We start from the raw sequence: 16,911 nt of genomic DNA on the forward strand, positions 1-16,911 counted from the left end.
TAGAGGATTTCTGATGTCATGTGCACTACATCTGACTGAGTGAAAACACAAACAGAATTGAATTATCCATAAAACAGAAAAATTGCTTGTCTAGATAAAGAGATCCACATTTTTATTTCTGGTCTACTTGCTCATCAAAAGTTGTAAAAATTGTCATGTTTAATAATTGGTAATACATCATTAAAAGTTTGATTTTTATTTGTTCATTTTGAATTAATTAGCTTCAGAAATAGTTGGGAAAACAGCTTCCTTAGACTTTCCAACTGCAGACGCCTTTACGTCAAGATTAAAAATGCTGGAAAATTTTCAACCTCTTCTGCGTTCTCCAATTTAGCTTGACTTTTTTAATTGATGAAAATTCCAGAAATTGTGGTGACAAATTGTCAAACTTTTGCCCAGTGAGACAAAAATGGATTTCTAGTCAATGGTCCACGCTGCCACCACTATTTCTCACAGTACTCTCTGTTTTTACAATGCATCTTCTATGGGTTCAGATCCATGGGATTTCAGAAGTAATATTGTATTTCAGTTCCCATCCGTGGTCTCTTAAACCTGTCCTTTGTATGCTGATTAAGGAAAGCGGAGAAATTCTGGGCACAGAAGCAGACATTATTGGTTTGTAAGCATTGGCGTAGTCTAGTTTCATTCAGAACATCCCTACTGCACCATTAAAAAGTTGTGAACCTTCCCTGGAAACCCATTGATCCACAAGTTCAAGAGTTTTGTTTTTTTTCACATGAAGGATGTGTTACATATAAAATAGGGTTGTCCCACTCGAAATTTGGAAGATGGATGTTGAAATATGGGGTCAGACCAGTTCTGTCCTAATTTTGGATACAGAAATGTTGGGAGGTATATAAATACTGTGGATTTGACCACATCCCATTTCCATAACCAAAGCACAGTTTCTCCTGGATTTTGTTGCTGAGATCAACAGAGCATTAAACAAGTGGTACTGTTGCTGCCATTCAAAAAAGCTTCAACTTCCCATACCGGGAGTCGAACCCAGGCCACCTGGGTGAAAACCAGGAATCCTAACTGCTAGACCACATGGGACTTTTCCGTTGAGTGTTTCAGCATAGCAGCAGAACAAATATATCATGCTTTGTTGTAATGTATCTTAACTCTCTGTGTATTTCATATTTAACCAGGTGGTGACATTGAGTGGGTTTGGCATGGCCTAAGATGACACTAATTTCATCATCACGCTCCAGACCACTCAGTGATCAGTGAGGTGGGCAATGTTTGATGATGTGATTTGCATCATCACGGCACGTCCCTGACCACTTGCAGATTTGTAAATGCCAATCCAGCAGGATAGGTAACAATGCAATAAATCCATGTGTGATGTCTGTAGGCCACTTTCCAAGAAGTGGAAAAGGTTCTCATTTCCATTTTAATGAGTTGCAAAGAGCTATGGAAAGTATCCCCAGTAACAGAACTCGTGTCTCTATCACCTGCCTCTGCACTGTACTTCAACAGAGCACAGAAACCATAATTGCCCTACTAGAGGCTCAGCAGCATGCAGGAAGATTAACAGGCAGCAGAAATGAAAACAAGTTACAGTTTCTCTGACTATTAAAGATAAACAGCATGAGTCATGCATATTTCTGGCTATTTAATATGTCAGAAATTGCCCTCTAAAATGATATGAAAAACTTTCCTTTGAGCTGGAGTTGAACCAGCAACCTAAGGATTTCTGTACCAATTTCCTCTACAGTCCTCCACTCTACCAGCTGAGCTATCGAAGGATTGTGCTTTAGAGGATTTCTGATGTCATGTGCACTACATCTGACTGAGTGAAAACACAAACAGAATTGAATTATCCATAAAACAGAAAAATTGCTTGTCTAGATAAAGAGATCCACATTTTTATTTCTGGTCTACTTGCTCATCAAAAGTTGTAAAAATTGTCATGTTTAATAATTGGTAATACATCATTAAAAGTTTGATTTTTATTTGTTCATTTTGAATTAATTAGCTTCAGAAATAGTTGGGAAAACAGCTTCCTTAGACTTTCCAACTGCAGACGCCTTTACGTCAAGATTAAAAATGCTGGAAAATTTTCAACCTCTTCTGCGTTCTCCAATTTAGCTTGACTTTTTTAATTGATGAAAATTCCAGAAATTGTGGTGACAAATTGTCAAACTATTGCCCAGTGAGACAAAAATGGATTTCTAGTCAATGGTCCACGCTGCCACCACTATTTCTCACAGTACTCTCTGTTTTTACAATGCATCTTCTATAGGTTCAGATCCATGGGATTTCAGAAGTAATATTGTATTTCAGTTCCCATCCGTGGTCTCTTAAACCTGTCCTTTGTATGCTGATTAAGGAAAGCGGAGAAATTCTGGGCACAGAAGCAGACATTATTGGTTTGTAAGCATTGGCGTAGTCTAGTTTCATTCAGAACATCCCTACTGCACCATTAAAAAGTTGTGAACTCTCCCTGGAAACCCATTGATACACAAGTTCAAGAGTTCTTTTTTTTCACATGAAGGATGTGTTACATATAAAATACGGTTGTCCCACTCGAAATTTGGAAGATGGATGTTGAAATATGGGGTCAGACCAGTTCTGTCCTAATTTTGGATACAGAAATGTTGGGAGGTATATAAATACTGTGGATTTGACCACATCCCATTTCCATAACCAAAGCACAGTTTCTCCTGGATTTTGTTGCTGAGATCAACAGAGCATTAAACAAGTGGTACTGTTGCTGCCATTCAAAAAAGCTTCAACTTCCCATACCGGGAGTTGAACCCGGGCCACCTGGGTGAAAACCAGGAATCCTAACTGCTAGACCATATGGGACTTTTCTGTTGAGTGTTTCAGCATAGCAGCAGAACAAATATATCATGCTTTGCTGTAATGTATCTTAACTCTCTGTGTATTTCATATTTAACCAGGTGGTGACATGGAGTGGGTTTGGCATGGCCTAAGATGACACTAATTTCATCATCACGCTCCAGACCACTCAGTGATCAGTGAGGTGGGCAATGTTTGATGATGTGATTTGCATCATCACGGCACGTCCCTGACCACTTGCAGATTTGTAAATGCCAATCCAGCAGGATAGGTAACAATGCAATAAATCCATGTGTGATGTCTGTAGGCCACTTTCCAAGAAGTGGGAAAGGTTCTCATTTCCATTTTAATGAGTTGCAAAGAGCTATGGAAAGTATCCCCAGTAACAGAACTCGTGTCTCTATCACCTGCCTCTGCACTGTACTTCAACAGAGCACAGAAACCATAATTGCCCTACTAGAGGCTCAGCAGCATGCAGGAAGATTAACAGGCAGCAGAAATGAAAACAAGTTACAGTTTCTCTGACTATTAAAGATAAACAGCATGAGTCATGCATATTTCTGGGTATTTAATATGTCAGAAATTGCCCTCTAAACTCATATGAAAAACTTTCCTTTGAGCCGGAATTGAACTAGCGACCTAAGGATTTCTGTACCAATTTCCTCTACAGTTCTCCGCTCTACCAGCTGAGCTATCGAAGGATTGTGCTTTAGAGGATTCCTGATGTCATGTGCACTACATCTGACTGAGTGAAAACACAAACAGAATTGAAATATCCATAAAACAGAAAAATTGCTTGTCTAGATAAAGAGATCCACATTTTTATTTCTGGTCTACTTGCTCATCAAAAGTTGTAAAAATTGTCATATTTAATAATTGGTAATACATCATTAAAAGTTTGATTTTTATTTGTTCATTTTGAATTAATTAGCTTCAGAAATAGTTGGGAAAACAGCTTCCTTAGATTTTCCAACTGCAGACGCCTTTACGTCAAGATTAAAAATGCTGGAAAATTTTCAACCTCTTCTGCGTTCTCCAATTTAGCTTGACTTTTTTAATTGATGAAAATTCCAGAAATTGTGGTGACAAATTGTCAAACTTTTGCCCAGTGAGACAAAAATGGATTTCTAGTCAATGGTCCACGCTGCCACCACTATTTCTCACAGTACTCTCTGTTTTTACAATGCATCTTCTATGGGTTCAGATCCATGGGATTTCAGAAGTAATATTGTATTTCAGTTCCCATCCGTGGTCTCTTAAACCTGTCCTTTGTATGCTGATTAAGGAAAGCGGAGAAATTCTGGGCACAGAAGCAGACATTATTGGTTTGTAAGCATTGGCGTAGTCTAGTTTCATTCAGAACATCCCTACTGCACCATTAAAAAGTTGTGAACCTTCCCTGGAAACCCATTAATCCACAAGTTCAAGAGTTTTGTTTTTTTTCACATGAAGGATGTGTTACATATAAAATAGGGTTGTCCCACTCGAAATTTGGAAGATGGATGTTGAAATATGGGGTCAGACCAGTTCTGTCCTAATTTTGGATACAGAAATGTTGGGAGGTATATAAATACTGTGGATTTGACCACATCCCATTTCCATAACCAAAGCACAGTTTCTCCTGGATTTTGTTGCTGAGATCAACAGAGCATTAAACAAGTGGTACTGTTGCTGCCATTCAAAAAAGCTTCAACTTCCCATACCGGGAGTCGAACCCAGGCCACCTGGGTGAAAACCAGGAATCCTAACTGCTAGACCACATGGGACTTTTCCGTTGAGTGTTTCAGCATAGCAGCAGAACAAATATATCATGCTTTGCTGTAATGTATCTTAACTCTCTGTGTATTTCATATTTAACCAGGTGGTGACATTGAGTGGGTTTGGCATGGCCTAAGATGACACTAATTTCATCATCACGCTCCAGACCACTCAGTGATCAGTGAGGTGGGCAATGTTTGATGATGTGATTTGCATCATCACGGCACGTCCCTGACCACTTGCAGATTTGTAAATGCCAATCCAGCAGGATAGGTAACAATGCAATAAATCCATGTGTGATGTCTGTAGGCCACTTTCCAAGAAGTGGAAAAGGTTCTCATTTCCATTTTAATGAGTTGCAAAGAGCTATGGAAAGTATCCCCAGTAACAGAACTCGTGTCTCTATCACCTGCCTCTGCACTGTACTTCAACAGAGCACAGAAACCATAATTGCCCTACTAGAGGCTCAGCAGCATGCAGGATGATTAACAGGCAGCAGAAATGAAAACAAGTTACAGTTTCTCTGACTATTAAAGATAAACAGCATGAGTCATGCATATTTCTGGCTATTTAATATGTCAGAAATTGCCCTCTAAAATGATATGAAAAACTTTCCTTCGAGCCGGAGTTGAACCAGCGACCTAAGGATTTCTGTACCAATTTCCTCTACAGTCCTCCGCTCTACCAGCTGAGCTATCGAAGGATTGTGCTTTAGAGGACTTCTGATGTCATGTGCACTACATCTGACTGAGTGAAAACACAAACAGAATTGAATTATCCATAAAACAGAAAAATTGTTTCTCTAGATAAAGAGATCCACATTTTTATTTCTGGTCTACTTGCTCATCAAAAGTTGTAAAAATTGTCATGTTTAATAATTGGTAATACATCATTAAAAGTTTGATTTTTATTTGTTCATTTTGAATTAATTAGCTTTAGAAATAGTTGGGAAAACAGCTTCCTTAGACTTTCCAACTGCAGACGCCTTTACGTCAAGATTAAAAATGCTGGAAAATTTTCAACCTCTTCTGCATTCTCCAATTTAGCTTGACTTTTTTAATTGATGAAAATTCCAGAAATTGTGGTGACAAATTGTCAAACTTTTGCCCAGTGAGACAAAAATGGATTTCTAGTCAATGGTCCACGCTGCCACCACTATTTCTCACAGTACTCTCTGTTTTTACATTGCATCTTCTATGTGTTCAGATCCATGGGATTTCAGAAGTAATATTGTATTTCAGTTCACATCCGTAGTCTCTTAAACCTGTCTTTTATATGCTGATTAAGGAAAGAGGAGAAATTCTGGGCACAGAAGCAGACATTATTGGTTTGTAAGCATTGGCGTAGTCTAGTTTCATTCAGAACATCCCTACTGCACCATTAAAAAGTTGTGAACTCTCCCTGGAAACCCATTGATCCACAAGTTCAAGAGTTCTTTTTTTTCACATGAAGGATGTGTTACATATAAAATAGGGTTGTCCCACTCGAAATTTGGAAGATGGATGTTGAAATATGGGGTCAGACCAGTTCTGTCCTAATTTTGGATACAGAAATGTTGGGAGGTATATAAATACTGTGGATTTCACCACATCCCATTTCCATAACCAAAGCACAGTTTCTCCTGGATTTTGTTGCTGAGATCAACAGAGCATTAAACAAGTGGTACTGTTGCTGCCATTCAAAAAAGCTTCAACTTCCCATACCGGGAGTCGAACCCGGGCCGCCTGGCTGAAAACCAGGAATCCTAAAGCTAGACCATATAGGACATTTCCGTTGAGTGTTTCAGCATAGCAGCAGAACAAATATATCATGCTTTGCTGTAATGTATCTTAACTCTCTGTGTATTTCATATTTAACCAGGTGGTGACATGGAGTGGGTTTGGCATGGCCTAAGATGACACTAATTTCATCATCACTCTCCAGACCACTCAGTGATTAGTGAGGTGGGCAATGTTTGATGATGTGATTTGCATCATCACGGCACGTCCCTGACCACTTGCAGATTTATAAATGCCAATCCAGCAGGATAGGTAACAATGCAATAAATCCATGTGTGATGTCTGGAGGCCACTTTCCAAGAAGTGGAAAAGGTTCTCATTTCCATTTTAATGAGTTGCAAAGAGCTATGGAAAGTATCCCCAGTAACAGAACTCGTGTCTCTATCACCTGCCTCTGCACTGTACTTCAACAGAGCACAGAAACCATAATTGCCCTACTAGAGGCTCAGCAGCATGCAGGATGATTAACAGGCAGCAGAAATGAAAACAAGTTACAGTTTCTCTGACTATTAAAGATAAACAGCATAAGCCATGCATATTTCTGGGTATTTAATATGTCAGAAATTGCCCTCTAAAATGATATGAAAAACTTTCCTTTGAGCCGGAGTTGAACCAGCGACCTAAGGATTTCTGTACCAATCTCCTCTATAGTCCTCCGCTCTACCAGCTGAGCTATCGAAGGATTGTGCTTTAGAGGAATTCTGATGTCATGTGCACTACATCTGACTGAGTGAAAACACAAACAAAATTGAATTATCCATAAAACAGAAAAATTGCTTGTCTAGATAAAGAGATCCACATTTTTATTTCTGGTCTACTTGCTCATCAAAAGTTGTAAAAATTGTCATATTTAATAATTGGTAATACATCATTAAAAGTTTGATTTTTATTTGTTCATTTTCAATTAATTAGCTTCAGAAATAGTTGGGAAAACAGCTTCCTTAGACTTTCCAACTGCAGACGCCTTTACGTCAAGATTAAAAATGCTGGAAAATTTTCAACCTCTTCTGCATTCTCCAATTTAGCTTGACTTTTTTAATTGATGAAAATTCCAGAAATTGTGGTGACAAATTGTCAAACTTTTGCCCAGTGAGACAAAAATGGATTTCTAGTCAATGGTCCACGCTGCCACCACTATTTCTCACAGTACTCTCTGTTTTTACATTGCATCTTCTATGTGTTCAGATCCATGGGATTTCAGAAGTAATATTGTATTTCAGTTCACATCCGTAGTCTCTTAAACCTGTCTTTTATATGCTGATTAAGGAAAGAGGGGAAATTCTGGGCACAGAAGCAGACATTATTGGTTTGTAAGCATTGGCGTAGTCTAGTTTCATTCAGAACATCCCTACTGCACCATTAAAAAGTTGTGAACTCTCCCTGGAAACCCATTGATCCACAAGTTCAAGAGTTCTTTTTTTTCACATGAAGGATGTGTTACATATAAAATAGGGTTGTCCCACTCGAAATTTGGAAGATGGATGTTGAAATATGGGGTCAGACCAGTTCTGTCCTAATTTTGGATACAGAAATGTTGGGAGGTATATAAATACTGTGGATTTCACCACATCCCATTTCCATAACCAAAGCACAGTTTCTCCTGGATTTTGTTGCTGAGATCAACAGAGCATTAAACAAGTGGTACTGTTGCTGCCATTCAAAAAAGCTTCAACTTCCCATACCGGGAGTCGAACCCGGGCCGCCTGGCTGAAAACCAGGAATCCTAAAGCTAGACCATATAGGACATTTCCGTTGAGTGTTTCAGCATAGCAGCAGAACAAATATATCATGCTTTGCTGTAATGTATCTTAACTCTCTGTGTATTTCATATTTAACCAGGTGGTGACATTGAGTGGGTTTGGCATGGCCTAAGATGACACTAATTTCATCATCACTCTCCAGACCACTCAGTGATTAGTGAGGTGGGCAATGTTTGATGATGTGATTTGCATCATCACGGCACGTCCCTGACCACTTGCAGATTTATAAATGCCAATCCAGCAGGATAGGTAACAATGCAATAAATCCATGTGTGATGTCTGGAGGCCACTTTCCAAGAAGTGGAAAAGGTTCTCATTTCCATTTTAATGAGTTGCAAAGAGCTATGGAAAGTATCCCCAGTAACAGAACTCGTGTCTCTATCACCTGCCTCTGCACTGTACTTCAACAGAGCACAGAAACCATAATTGCCCTACTAGAGGCTCAGCAGCATGCAGGATGATTAACAGGCAGCAGAAATGAAAACAAGTTACAGTTTCTCTGACTATTAAAGATAAACAGCATAAGCCATGCATATTTCTGGGTATTTAATATGTCAGAAATTGCCCTCTAAAATGATATGAAAAACTTTCCTTTGAGCCGGAGTTGAACCAGCGACCTAAGGATTTCTGTACCAATCTCCTCTATAGTCCTCCGCTCTACCAGCTGAGCTATCGAAGGATTGTGCTTTAGAGGAATTCTGATGTCATGTGCACTACATCTGACTGAGTGAAAACACAAACAAAATTGAATTATCCATAAAACAGAAAAATTGCTTGTCTAGATAAAGAGATCCACATTTTTATTTCTGGTCTACTTGCTCATCAAAAGTTGTAAAAATTGTCATATTTAATAATTGGTAATACATCATTAAAAGTTTGATTTTTTATTTGTTCATTTTGAATTAATTAGCTTCAGAAATAGTTGGGAAAACAGCTTCCTTAGATTTTCCAACTGCAGACGCCTTTACGTCAAGATTAAAAATGCTGGAAAATTTTCAACCTCTTCTGCGTTCTCCAATTTAGCTTGACTTTTTTAATTGATGAAAATTCCAGAAATTGTGGTGACAAATTGTCAAACTTTTGCCCAGTGAGACAAAAATGGATTTCTAGTCAATGGTCCACGCTGCCACCACTATTTCTCACAGTACTCTCTGTTTTTACAATGCATCTTCTATGGGTTCAGATCCATGGGATTTCAGAAGTAATATTGTATTTCAGTTCCCATCCGTGGTCTCTTAAACCTGTCCTTTGTATGCTGATTAAGGAAAGCGGAGAAATTCTGGGCACAGAAGCAGACATTATTGGTTTGTAAGCATTGGCGTAGTCTAGTTTCATTCAGAACATCCCTACTGCACCATTAAAAAGTTGTGAACTCTCCCTGGAAACCCATTGATACACAAGTTCAAGAGTTCTTTTTTTTCACATGAAGGATGTGTTACATATAAAATACGGTTGTCCCACTCGAAATTTGGAAGATGGATGTTGAAATATGGGGTCAGACCAGTTCTGTCCTAATTTTGGATACAGAAATGTTGGGAGGTATATAAATACTGTGGATTTGACCACATCCCATTTCCATAACCAAAGCACAGTTTCTCCTGGATTTTGTTGCTGAGATCAACAGAGCATTAAACAAGTGGTACTGTTGCTGCCATTCAAAAAAGCTTCAACTTCCCATACCAGGAGTCGAACCCGGGCCACCTGGGTGAAAACCAGGAATCCTAACTGCTAGACTATATGGGACTTTTCTGTTGAGTGTTTCAGCATAGCAGCAGAACAAATATATCATGCTTTGCTGTAATGTATCTTAACTCTCTGTGTATTTCATATTTAACCAGGTGGTGACATGGAGTGGGTTTGGCATGGCCTAAGATGACACTAATTTCATCATCACGCTCCAGACCACTCAGTGATCAGTGAGGTGGGCAATGTTTGATGATGTGATTTGCATCATCACGGCACGTCCCTGACCACTTGCAGATTTGTAAATGCCAATCCAGCAGGATAGGTAACAATGCAATAAATCCATGTGTGATGTCTGTAGGCCACTTTCCAAGAAGTGGAAAAGGTTCTCATTTCCATTTTAATGAGTTGCAAAGAGCTATGGAAAGTATCCCCAGTAACAGAACTCGTGTCTCTATCACCTGCCTCTGCACTGTACTTCAACAGAGCACAGAAACCATAATTGCCCTACTAGAGGCTCAGCAGCATGCAGGAAGATTAACAGGCAGCAGAAATGAAAACAAGTTACAGTTTCTCTGACTATTAAAGATAAACAGCATGAGTCATGCATATTTCTGGGTATTTAATATGTCAGAAATTGCCCTCTAAACTGATATGAAAAACTTTCCTTCGAGCCGGAATTGAACCAGCGACCTAAGGATTTCTGTACCAATTACCTCTACAGTCCTCCGCTCTACCAGCTGAGCTATCGAAGGATTGTGCTTTAGAGGATATCTGATGTCATGTGCACTACATCTGACTGAGTGAAAACACAAACAGAATTGAAATATCCATAAAACAGAAAAATTGCTTGTCTAGATAAAGAGATCCACATTTTTATTTCTGGTCTACTTGCTCATCAAAAGTTGTAAAAATTGTCATATTTAATAATTGGTAATACATCATTAAAAGTTTGATTTTTTATTTGTTCATTTTGAATTAATTAGCTTCAGAAATAGTTGGGAAAACAGCTTCCTTAGATTTTCCAACTGCAGACGCCTTTACGTCAAGATTAAAAATGCTGGAAAATTTTCAACCTCTTCTGCGTTCTCCAATTTAGCTTGACTTTTTTAATTGATGAAAATTCCAGAAATTGTGGTGACAAATTGTCAAACTTTTGCCCAGTGAGACAAAAATGGATTTCTAGTCAATGGTCCACGCTGCCACCACTATTTCTCACAGTACTCTCTGTTTTTACAATGCATCTTCTATCGGTTCAGATCCATGGGATTTCAGAAGTAATATTGTATTTCAGTTCCCATCCGTGGTCTCTTAAACCTGTCCTTTGTATGCTGATTAAGGAAAGCGGAGAAATTCTGGGCACAGAAGCAGACATTATTGGTTTGTAAGCATTGGCGTATTCTAGTTTCATTCAGAACATCCCTACTGCACCATTAAAAAGTTGTGAACCTTACCTGGAAACCCATTGATCCACAAGTTCAAGAGTTTTTTTTTTTTCACATGAAGGATGTGTTACATATAAAATAGGGTTGTCCCACTCGAAATTTGGAAGATGGATGTTGAAATATGGGGTCAGACCAGTTCTGTCCTAATTTTGGATACAGAAATGTTGGGAGGTATATAAATACTGTGGATTTGACCACATCCCATTTCCATAACCAAAGCACAGTTTCTCCTGGATTTTGTTGCTGAGATCAACAGAGCATTAAACAAGTGGTACTGTTGCTGCCATTCAAAAAAGCTTAAACTTCCCATACTGGGAGTCGAAACCAGGCCACCTGGGTGAAAACCAGGAATCCTAACTGCTAGACCATATGGGACTTTTCTGTTGAGTGTTTCAGCATAGCAGCAGAACAAATATATCATGCTTTGCTGTAATGTATCTTAACTCTCTGTGTATTTCATATTTAACCAGGTGGTGACATGGAGTGGGTTTGGCATGGCCTAAGATGACACTAATTTCATCATCACGCTCCAGACCACTCAGTGATCAGTGAGGTGGGCAATGTTTGATGATGTGATTTGCATCATCACGGCACGTCCCTGACCACTTGCAGATTTGTAAATGCCAATCCAGCAGGATAGGTAACAATGCAATAAATCCATGTGTGATGTCTGTAGGCCACTTTCCAAGAAGTGGAAAAGGTTCTCATTTCCATTTTAATGAGTTGCAAAGAGCTATGGAAAGTATCCCCAGTAACAGAACTCGTGTCTCTATCACCTGCCTCTGCACTGTACTTCAACAGAGCACAGAAACCATAATTGCCCTACTAGAGGCTCAGCAGCATGCAGGAAGATTAACAGGCAGCAGAAATGAAAACAAGTTACAGTTTCTCTGACTATTAAAGATAAACAGCATGAGTCATGCATATTTCTGGGTATTTAATATGTCAGAAATTGCCCTCTAAACTGATATGAAAAACTTTCCTTCGAGCCGGAATTGAACCAGCGACCTAAGGATTTCTGTACCAATTACCTCTACAGTCCTCCGCTCTACCAGCTGAGCTATCGAAGGATTGTGCTTTAGAGGATTTCTGATGTCATGTGCACTATATCTGACTGAGTGAAAACACAAACAGAATTGAAATATCCATAAAACAGAAAAATTGCTTGTCTAGATAAAGAGATCCACATTTTTATTTCTGGTCTACTTGCTCATCAAAAGTTGTAAAAATTGTCATATTTAATAATTGGTAATACATCATTAAAAGTTTGATTTTTATTTGTTCATTTTGAATTAATTAGCTTCAGAAATAGTTGGGAAAACAGCTTCCTTAGATTTTCCAACTGCAGACGCCTTTACGTCAAGATTAAAAATGCTGGAAAATTTTCAACCTCTTCTGCGTTCTCCAATTTAGCTTGACTTTTTTAATTGATGAAAATTCCAGAAATTGTGGTGACAAATTGTCAAACTTTTGCCCAGTGAGACAAAAATGGATTTCTAGTCAATGGTCCACGCTGCCACCACTATTTCTCACAGTACTCTCTGTTTTTACAATGCATCTTCTATGGGTTCAGATCCATGGGATTTCAGAAGTAATATTGTATTTCAGTTCCCATCCGTGGTCTCTTAAACCTGTCCTTTGTATGCTGATTAAGGAAAGCGGAGAAATTCTGGGCACAGAAGCAGACATTATTGGTTTGTAAGCATTGGCGTATTCTAGTTTCATTCAGAACATCCCTACTGCACCATTAAAAAGTTGTGAACCTTCCCTGGAAACCCATTGATCCACAAGTTCAAGAGTTTTTTTTTTTTCACATGAAGGATGTGTTACATATAAAATAGGGTTGTCCCACTCGAAATTTGGAAGATGGATGTTGAAATATGGGGTCAGACCAGTTCTGTCCTAATTTTGGATACAGAAATGTTGGGAGGTATATAAATACTGTGGATTTGACCACATCCCATTTCCATAACCAAAGCACAGTTTCTCCTGGATTTTGTTGCTGAGATCAACAGAGCATTAAACAAGTGGTACTGTTGCTGCCATTCAAAAAAGCTTCAACTTCCCATACTGGGAGTCGAAACCAGGCCACCTGGGTGAAAACCAGGAATCCTAACTGCTAGACCATATGGGACTTTTCCGTTGAGTGTTTCAGCATAGCAGCAGAACAAATATATCATGCTTTGCTGTAATGTATCTTAACTCTCTGTGTATTTCATATTTAACCAGGTGGTGACATTGAGTGGGTTTGGCATGGCCTAAGATGACACTAATTTCATCATCACGCTCCAGACCACTCAGTGATCAGTGAGGTGGGCAATGTTTGATGATGTGATTTGCATCATCACGGCACGTCCCTGACTACTTGCAGATTTGTAAATGCCAATCCAGCAGGATAGGTAACAATGCAATAAATCCATGTGTGATGTCTGTAGGCCACTTTCCAAGAAGTGGAAAAGGTTCTCATTTCCATTTTAATGAGTTGCAAAGAGCTATGGAAAGTATCCCCAGTAACAGAACTCGTGTCTCTATCACCTGCCTCTGCACTGTACTTCAACAGAGCACAGAAACCATAATTGCCCTACTAGAGGCTCAGCAGCATGCAGGATGATTAACAGGCAGCAGAAATGAAAACAAGTTACAGTTTCTCTGACTATTAAAGATAAACAGCATGAGTCATGCATATTTCTGGCTATTTAATATGTCAGAAATTGCCCTCTAAAATGATATGAAAAACTTTCCTTCGAGCCGGAGTTGAACCAGCGACCTAAGGATTTCTGTACCAATTTCCTCTACAGTCCTCCGCTCTACCAGCTGAGCTATCGAAGGATTGTGCTTTAGAGGACTTCTGATGTCATGTGCACTACATCTGACTGAGTGAAAACACAAACAGAATTGAATTATCCATAAAACAGAAAAATTGCTTGTCTAGATAAAGAGATCCACATTTTTATTTCTGGTCTACTTGCTCATCAAAAGTTGTAAAAATTGTCATGTTTAATAATTGGTAATACATCATTAAAAGTTTGATTTTTATTTGTTCATTTTGAATTAATTAGCTTCAGAAATAGTTGGGAAAACAGCTTCCTTAGACTTTCCAACTGCAGACGCCTTTACGTCAAGATTAAAAATGCTGGAAAATTTTCAACCTCTTCTGCATTCTCCAATTTAGCTTGACTTTTTTAATTGATGAAAATTCCAGAAATTGTGGTGACAAATTGTCAAACTTTTGCCCAGTGAGACAAAAATGGATTTCTAGTCAATGGTCCACGCTGCCACCACTATTTCTCACAGTACTCTCTGTTTTTACATTGCATCTTCTATGTGTTCAGATCCATGGGATTTCAGAAGTAATATTGTATTTCAGTTCACATCCGTAGTCTCTTAAACCTGTCTTTTATATGCTGATTAAGGAAAGAGGAGAAATTCTGGGCACAGAAGCAGACATTATTGGTTTGTAAGCATTGGCGTAGTCTAGTTTCATTCAGAACATCCCTACTGCACCATTAAAAAGTTGTGAACTCTCCCTGGAAACCCATTGATCCACAAGTTCAAGAGTTCTTTTTTTTCACATGAAGGATGTGTTACATATAAAATAGGGTTGTCCCACTCGAAATTTGGAAGATGGATGTTGAAATATGGGGTCAGACCAGTTCTGTCCTAATTTTGGATACAGAAATGTTGGGAGGTATATAAATACTGTGGATTTGACCACATCCCATTTCCATAACCAAAGCACAGTTTCTCCTGGATTTTGTTGCTGAGATCAACAGAGCATTAAACAAGTGGTACTGTTGCTGCCATTCAAAAAAGCTTCAACTTCCCATACTGGGAGTCGAAACCAGGCCACCTGGGTGAAAACCAGGAATCCTAACTGCTAGACCATATGGGACTTTTCCGTTGAGTGTTTCAGCATAGCAGCAGAACAAATATATCATGCTTTGCTGTAATGTATCTTAACTCTCTGTGTATTTCATATTTAACCAGGTGGTGACATTGAGTGGGTTTGGCATGGCCTAAGATGACACTAATTTCATCATCACGCTCCAGACCACTCAGTGATCAGTGAGGTGGGCAATGTTTGATGATGTGATTTGCATCATCACGGCACGTCCCTGACTACTTGCAGATTTGTAAATGCCAATCCAGCAGGATAGGTAACAATGCAATAAATCCATGTGTGATGTCTGTAGGCCACTTTCTAAGAAGTGGAAAAGGTTCTCATTTCCATTTTAATGAGTTGCAAAGAGCTATGGAAAGTATCCCCAGTAACAGAACTCGTGTCTCTATCACCTGCCTCTGCACTGTACTTCAACAGAGCACAGAAACCATAATTGCCCTACTAGAGGCTCAGCAGCATGCAGGATGATTAACAGGCAGCAGAAATGAAAACAAGTTACAGTTTCTCTGACTATTAAAGATAAACAGCATGAGTCATGCATATTTCTGGCTATTTAATATGTCAGAAATTGCCCTCTAAAATGATATGAAAAACTTTCCTTCGAGCCGGAGTTGAACCAGCGACCTAAGGATTTCTGTACCAATTTCCTCTACAGTCCTCCGCTCTACCAGCTGAGCTATCGAAGGATTGTGCTTTAGAGGACTTCTGATGTCATGTGCACTACATCTGACTGAGTGAAAACACAAACAGAATTGAATTATCCATAAAACAGAAAAATTGCTTGTCTAGATAAAGAGATCCACATTTTTATTTCTGGTCTACTTGCTCATCAAAAGTTGTAAAAATTGTCATGTTTAATAATTGGTAATACATCATTAAAAGTTTGATTTTTATTTGTTCATTTTGAATTAATTAGCTTCAGAAATAGTTGGGAAAACAGCTTCCTTAGACTTTCCAACTGCAGACGCCTTTACGTCAAGATTAAAAATGCTGGAAAATTTTCAACCTCTTCTGCATTCTCCAATTTAGCTTGACTTTTTTAATTGATGAAAATTCCAGAAATTGTGGTGACAAATTGTCAAACTTTTGCCCAGTGAGACAAAAATGGATTTCTAGTCAATGGTCCACGCTGCCACCACTATTTCTCACAGTACTCTCTGTTTTTACATTGCATCTTCTATGTGTTCAGATCCATGGGATTTCAGAAGTAATATTGTATTTCAGTTCACATCCGTAGTCTCTTAAACCTGTCTTTTATATGCTGATTAAGGAAAGAGGAGAAATTCTGGGCACAGAAGCAGACATTATTGGTTTGTAAGCATTGGCGTAGTCTAGTTTCATTCAGAACATCCCTACTGCACCATTAAAAAGTTGTGAACTCTCCCTGGAAACCCATTGATCCACAAGTTCAAGAGTTCTTTTTTTTCACATGAAGGATGTGTTACATATAAAATAGGGTTGTCCCACTCGAAATTTGGAAGATGGATGTTGAAATATGGGGTCAGACCAGTTCTGTCCTAATTTTGGATACAGAAATGTTGGGAGGTATATAAATACTGTGGATTTCACCACATCCCATTTCCATAACCAAAGCACAGTTTCTCCTGGATTTTGTTGCTGAGATCAACAGAGCATTAAACAAGTGGTACTGTTGCTGCCATTCAAAAAAGCTTCAACTTCCCATACCGGGAGTCGAACCCGGGCCGCCTGGCTGAAAACCAGGAATCCTAACTGCTAGACCATATGGGACTTTTCCGTTGAGTGTTTCAGCATAGCAG

The 16,911-nt window shown here is 38.9% G+C and overlaps 10 non-coding genes across 10 annotated transcripts; all 10 read right to left on the reverse strand.

Annotated features, from left to right (window-relative positions):
- Positions 1–984: 984 nt before the first annotated feature.
- Positions 985–1,056, reverse strand: TRNAE-UUC (transfer RNA glutamic acid (anticodon UUC)). The gene has a single exon. It is a non-coding gene; the product is annotated as a tRNA-Glu (tRNA).
- A 1,686-nt stretch (positions 1,057–2,742) lies between these two features.
- Positions 2,743–2,814, reverse strand: TRNAE-UUC (transfer RNA glutamic acid (anticodon UUC)). The gene has a single exon. It is a non-coding gene; the product is annotated as a tRNA-Glu (tRNA).
- A 1,688-nt stretch (positions 2,815–4,502) lies between these two features.
- TRNAE-UUC (transfer RNA glutamic acid (anticodon UUC)) lies at positions 4,503–4,574 on the reverse strand. The gene has a single exon. It is a non-coding gene; the product is annotated as a tRNA-Glu (tRNA).
- Positions 4,575–5,179: 605 nt separating this feature from the next.
- TRNAY-GUA (transfer RNA tyrosine (anticodon GUA)) lies at positions 5,180–5,269 on the reverse strand. Its single transcript is given in 2 exon segments — positions 5,180–5,215; positions 5,233–5,269. It is a non-coding gene; the product is annotated as a tRNA-Tyr (tRNA).
- Positions 5,270–6,936: 1,667 nt separating this feature from the next.
- On the reverse strand, positions 6,937–7,026 carry TRNAY-AUA (transfer RNA tyrosine (anticodon AUA)). The gene is given in 2 exon segments: positions 6,937–6,972; positions 6,990–7,026. It is a non-coding gene; the product is annotated as a tRNA-Tyr (tRNA).
- Positions 7,027–8,693: 1,667 nt separating this feature from the next.
- TRNAY-AUA (transfer RNA tyrosine (anticodon AUA)) lies at positions 8,694–8,783 on the reverse strand. The gene is given in 2 exon segments: positions 8,694–8,729; positions 8,747–8,783. It is a non-coding gene; the product is annotated as a tRNA-Tyr (tRNA).
- Positions 8,784–10,452: 1,669 nt separating this feature from the next.
- TRNAY-GUA (transfer RNA tyrosine (anticodon GUA)) lies at positions 10,453–10,542 on the reverse strand. Its single transcript is given in 2 exon segments — positions 10,453–10,488; positions 10,506–10,542. It is a non-coding gene; the product is annotated as a tRNA-Tyr (tRNA).
- A 1,670-nt stretch (positions 10,543–12,212) lies between these two features.
- Positions 12,213–12,302, reverse strand: TRNAY-GUA (transfer RNA tyrosine (anticodon GUA)). Its single transcript is given in 2 exon segments — positions 12,213–12,248; positions 12,266–12,302. It is a non-coding gene; the product is annotated as a tRNA-Tyr (tRNA).
- A 1,669-nt stretch (positions 12,303–13,971) lies between these two features.
- On the reverse strand, positions 13,972–14,061 carry TRNAY-GUA (transfer RNA tyrosine (anticodon GUA)). The gene is given in 2 exon segments: positions 13,972–14,007; positions 14,025–14,061. It is a non-coding gene; the product is annotated as a tRNA-Tyr (tRNA).
- A 1,668-nt stretch (positions 14,062–15,729) lies between these two features.
- TRNAY-GUA (transfer RNA tyrosine (anticodon GUA)) lies at positions 15,730–15,819 on the reverse strand. The gene is given in 2 exon segments: positions 15,730–15,765; positions 15,783–15,819. It is a non-coding gene; the product is annotated as a tRNA-Tyr (tRNA).
- Positions 15,820–16,911: the final 1,092 nt, after the last annotated feature.

Source organism: Mixophyes fleayi, chromosome 3, assembly GCF_038048845.1.
Source record: "Mixophyes fleayi isolate aMixFle1 chromosome 3, aMixFle1.hap1, whole genome shotgun sequence".
NCBI classification, from domain to species: domain Eukaryota; kingdom Metazoa; phylum Chordata; class Amphibia; order Anura; family Limnodynastidae; genus Mixophyes; species Mixophyes fleayi.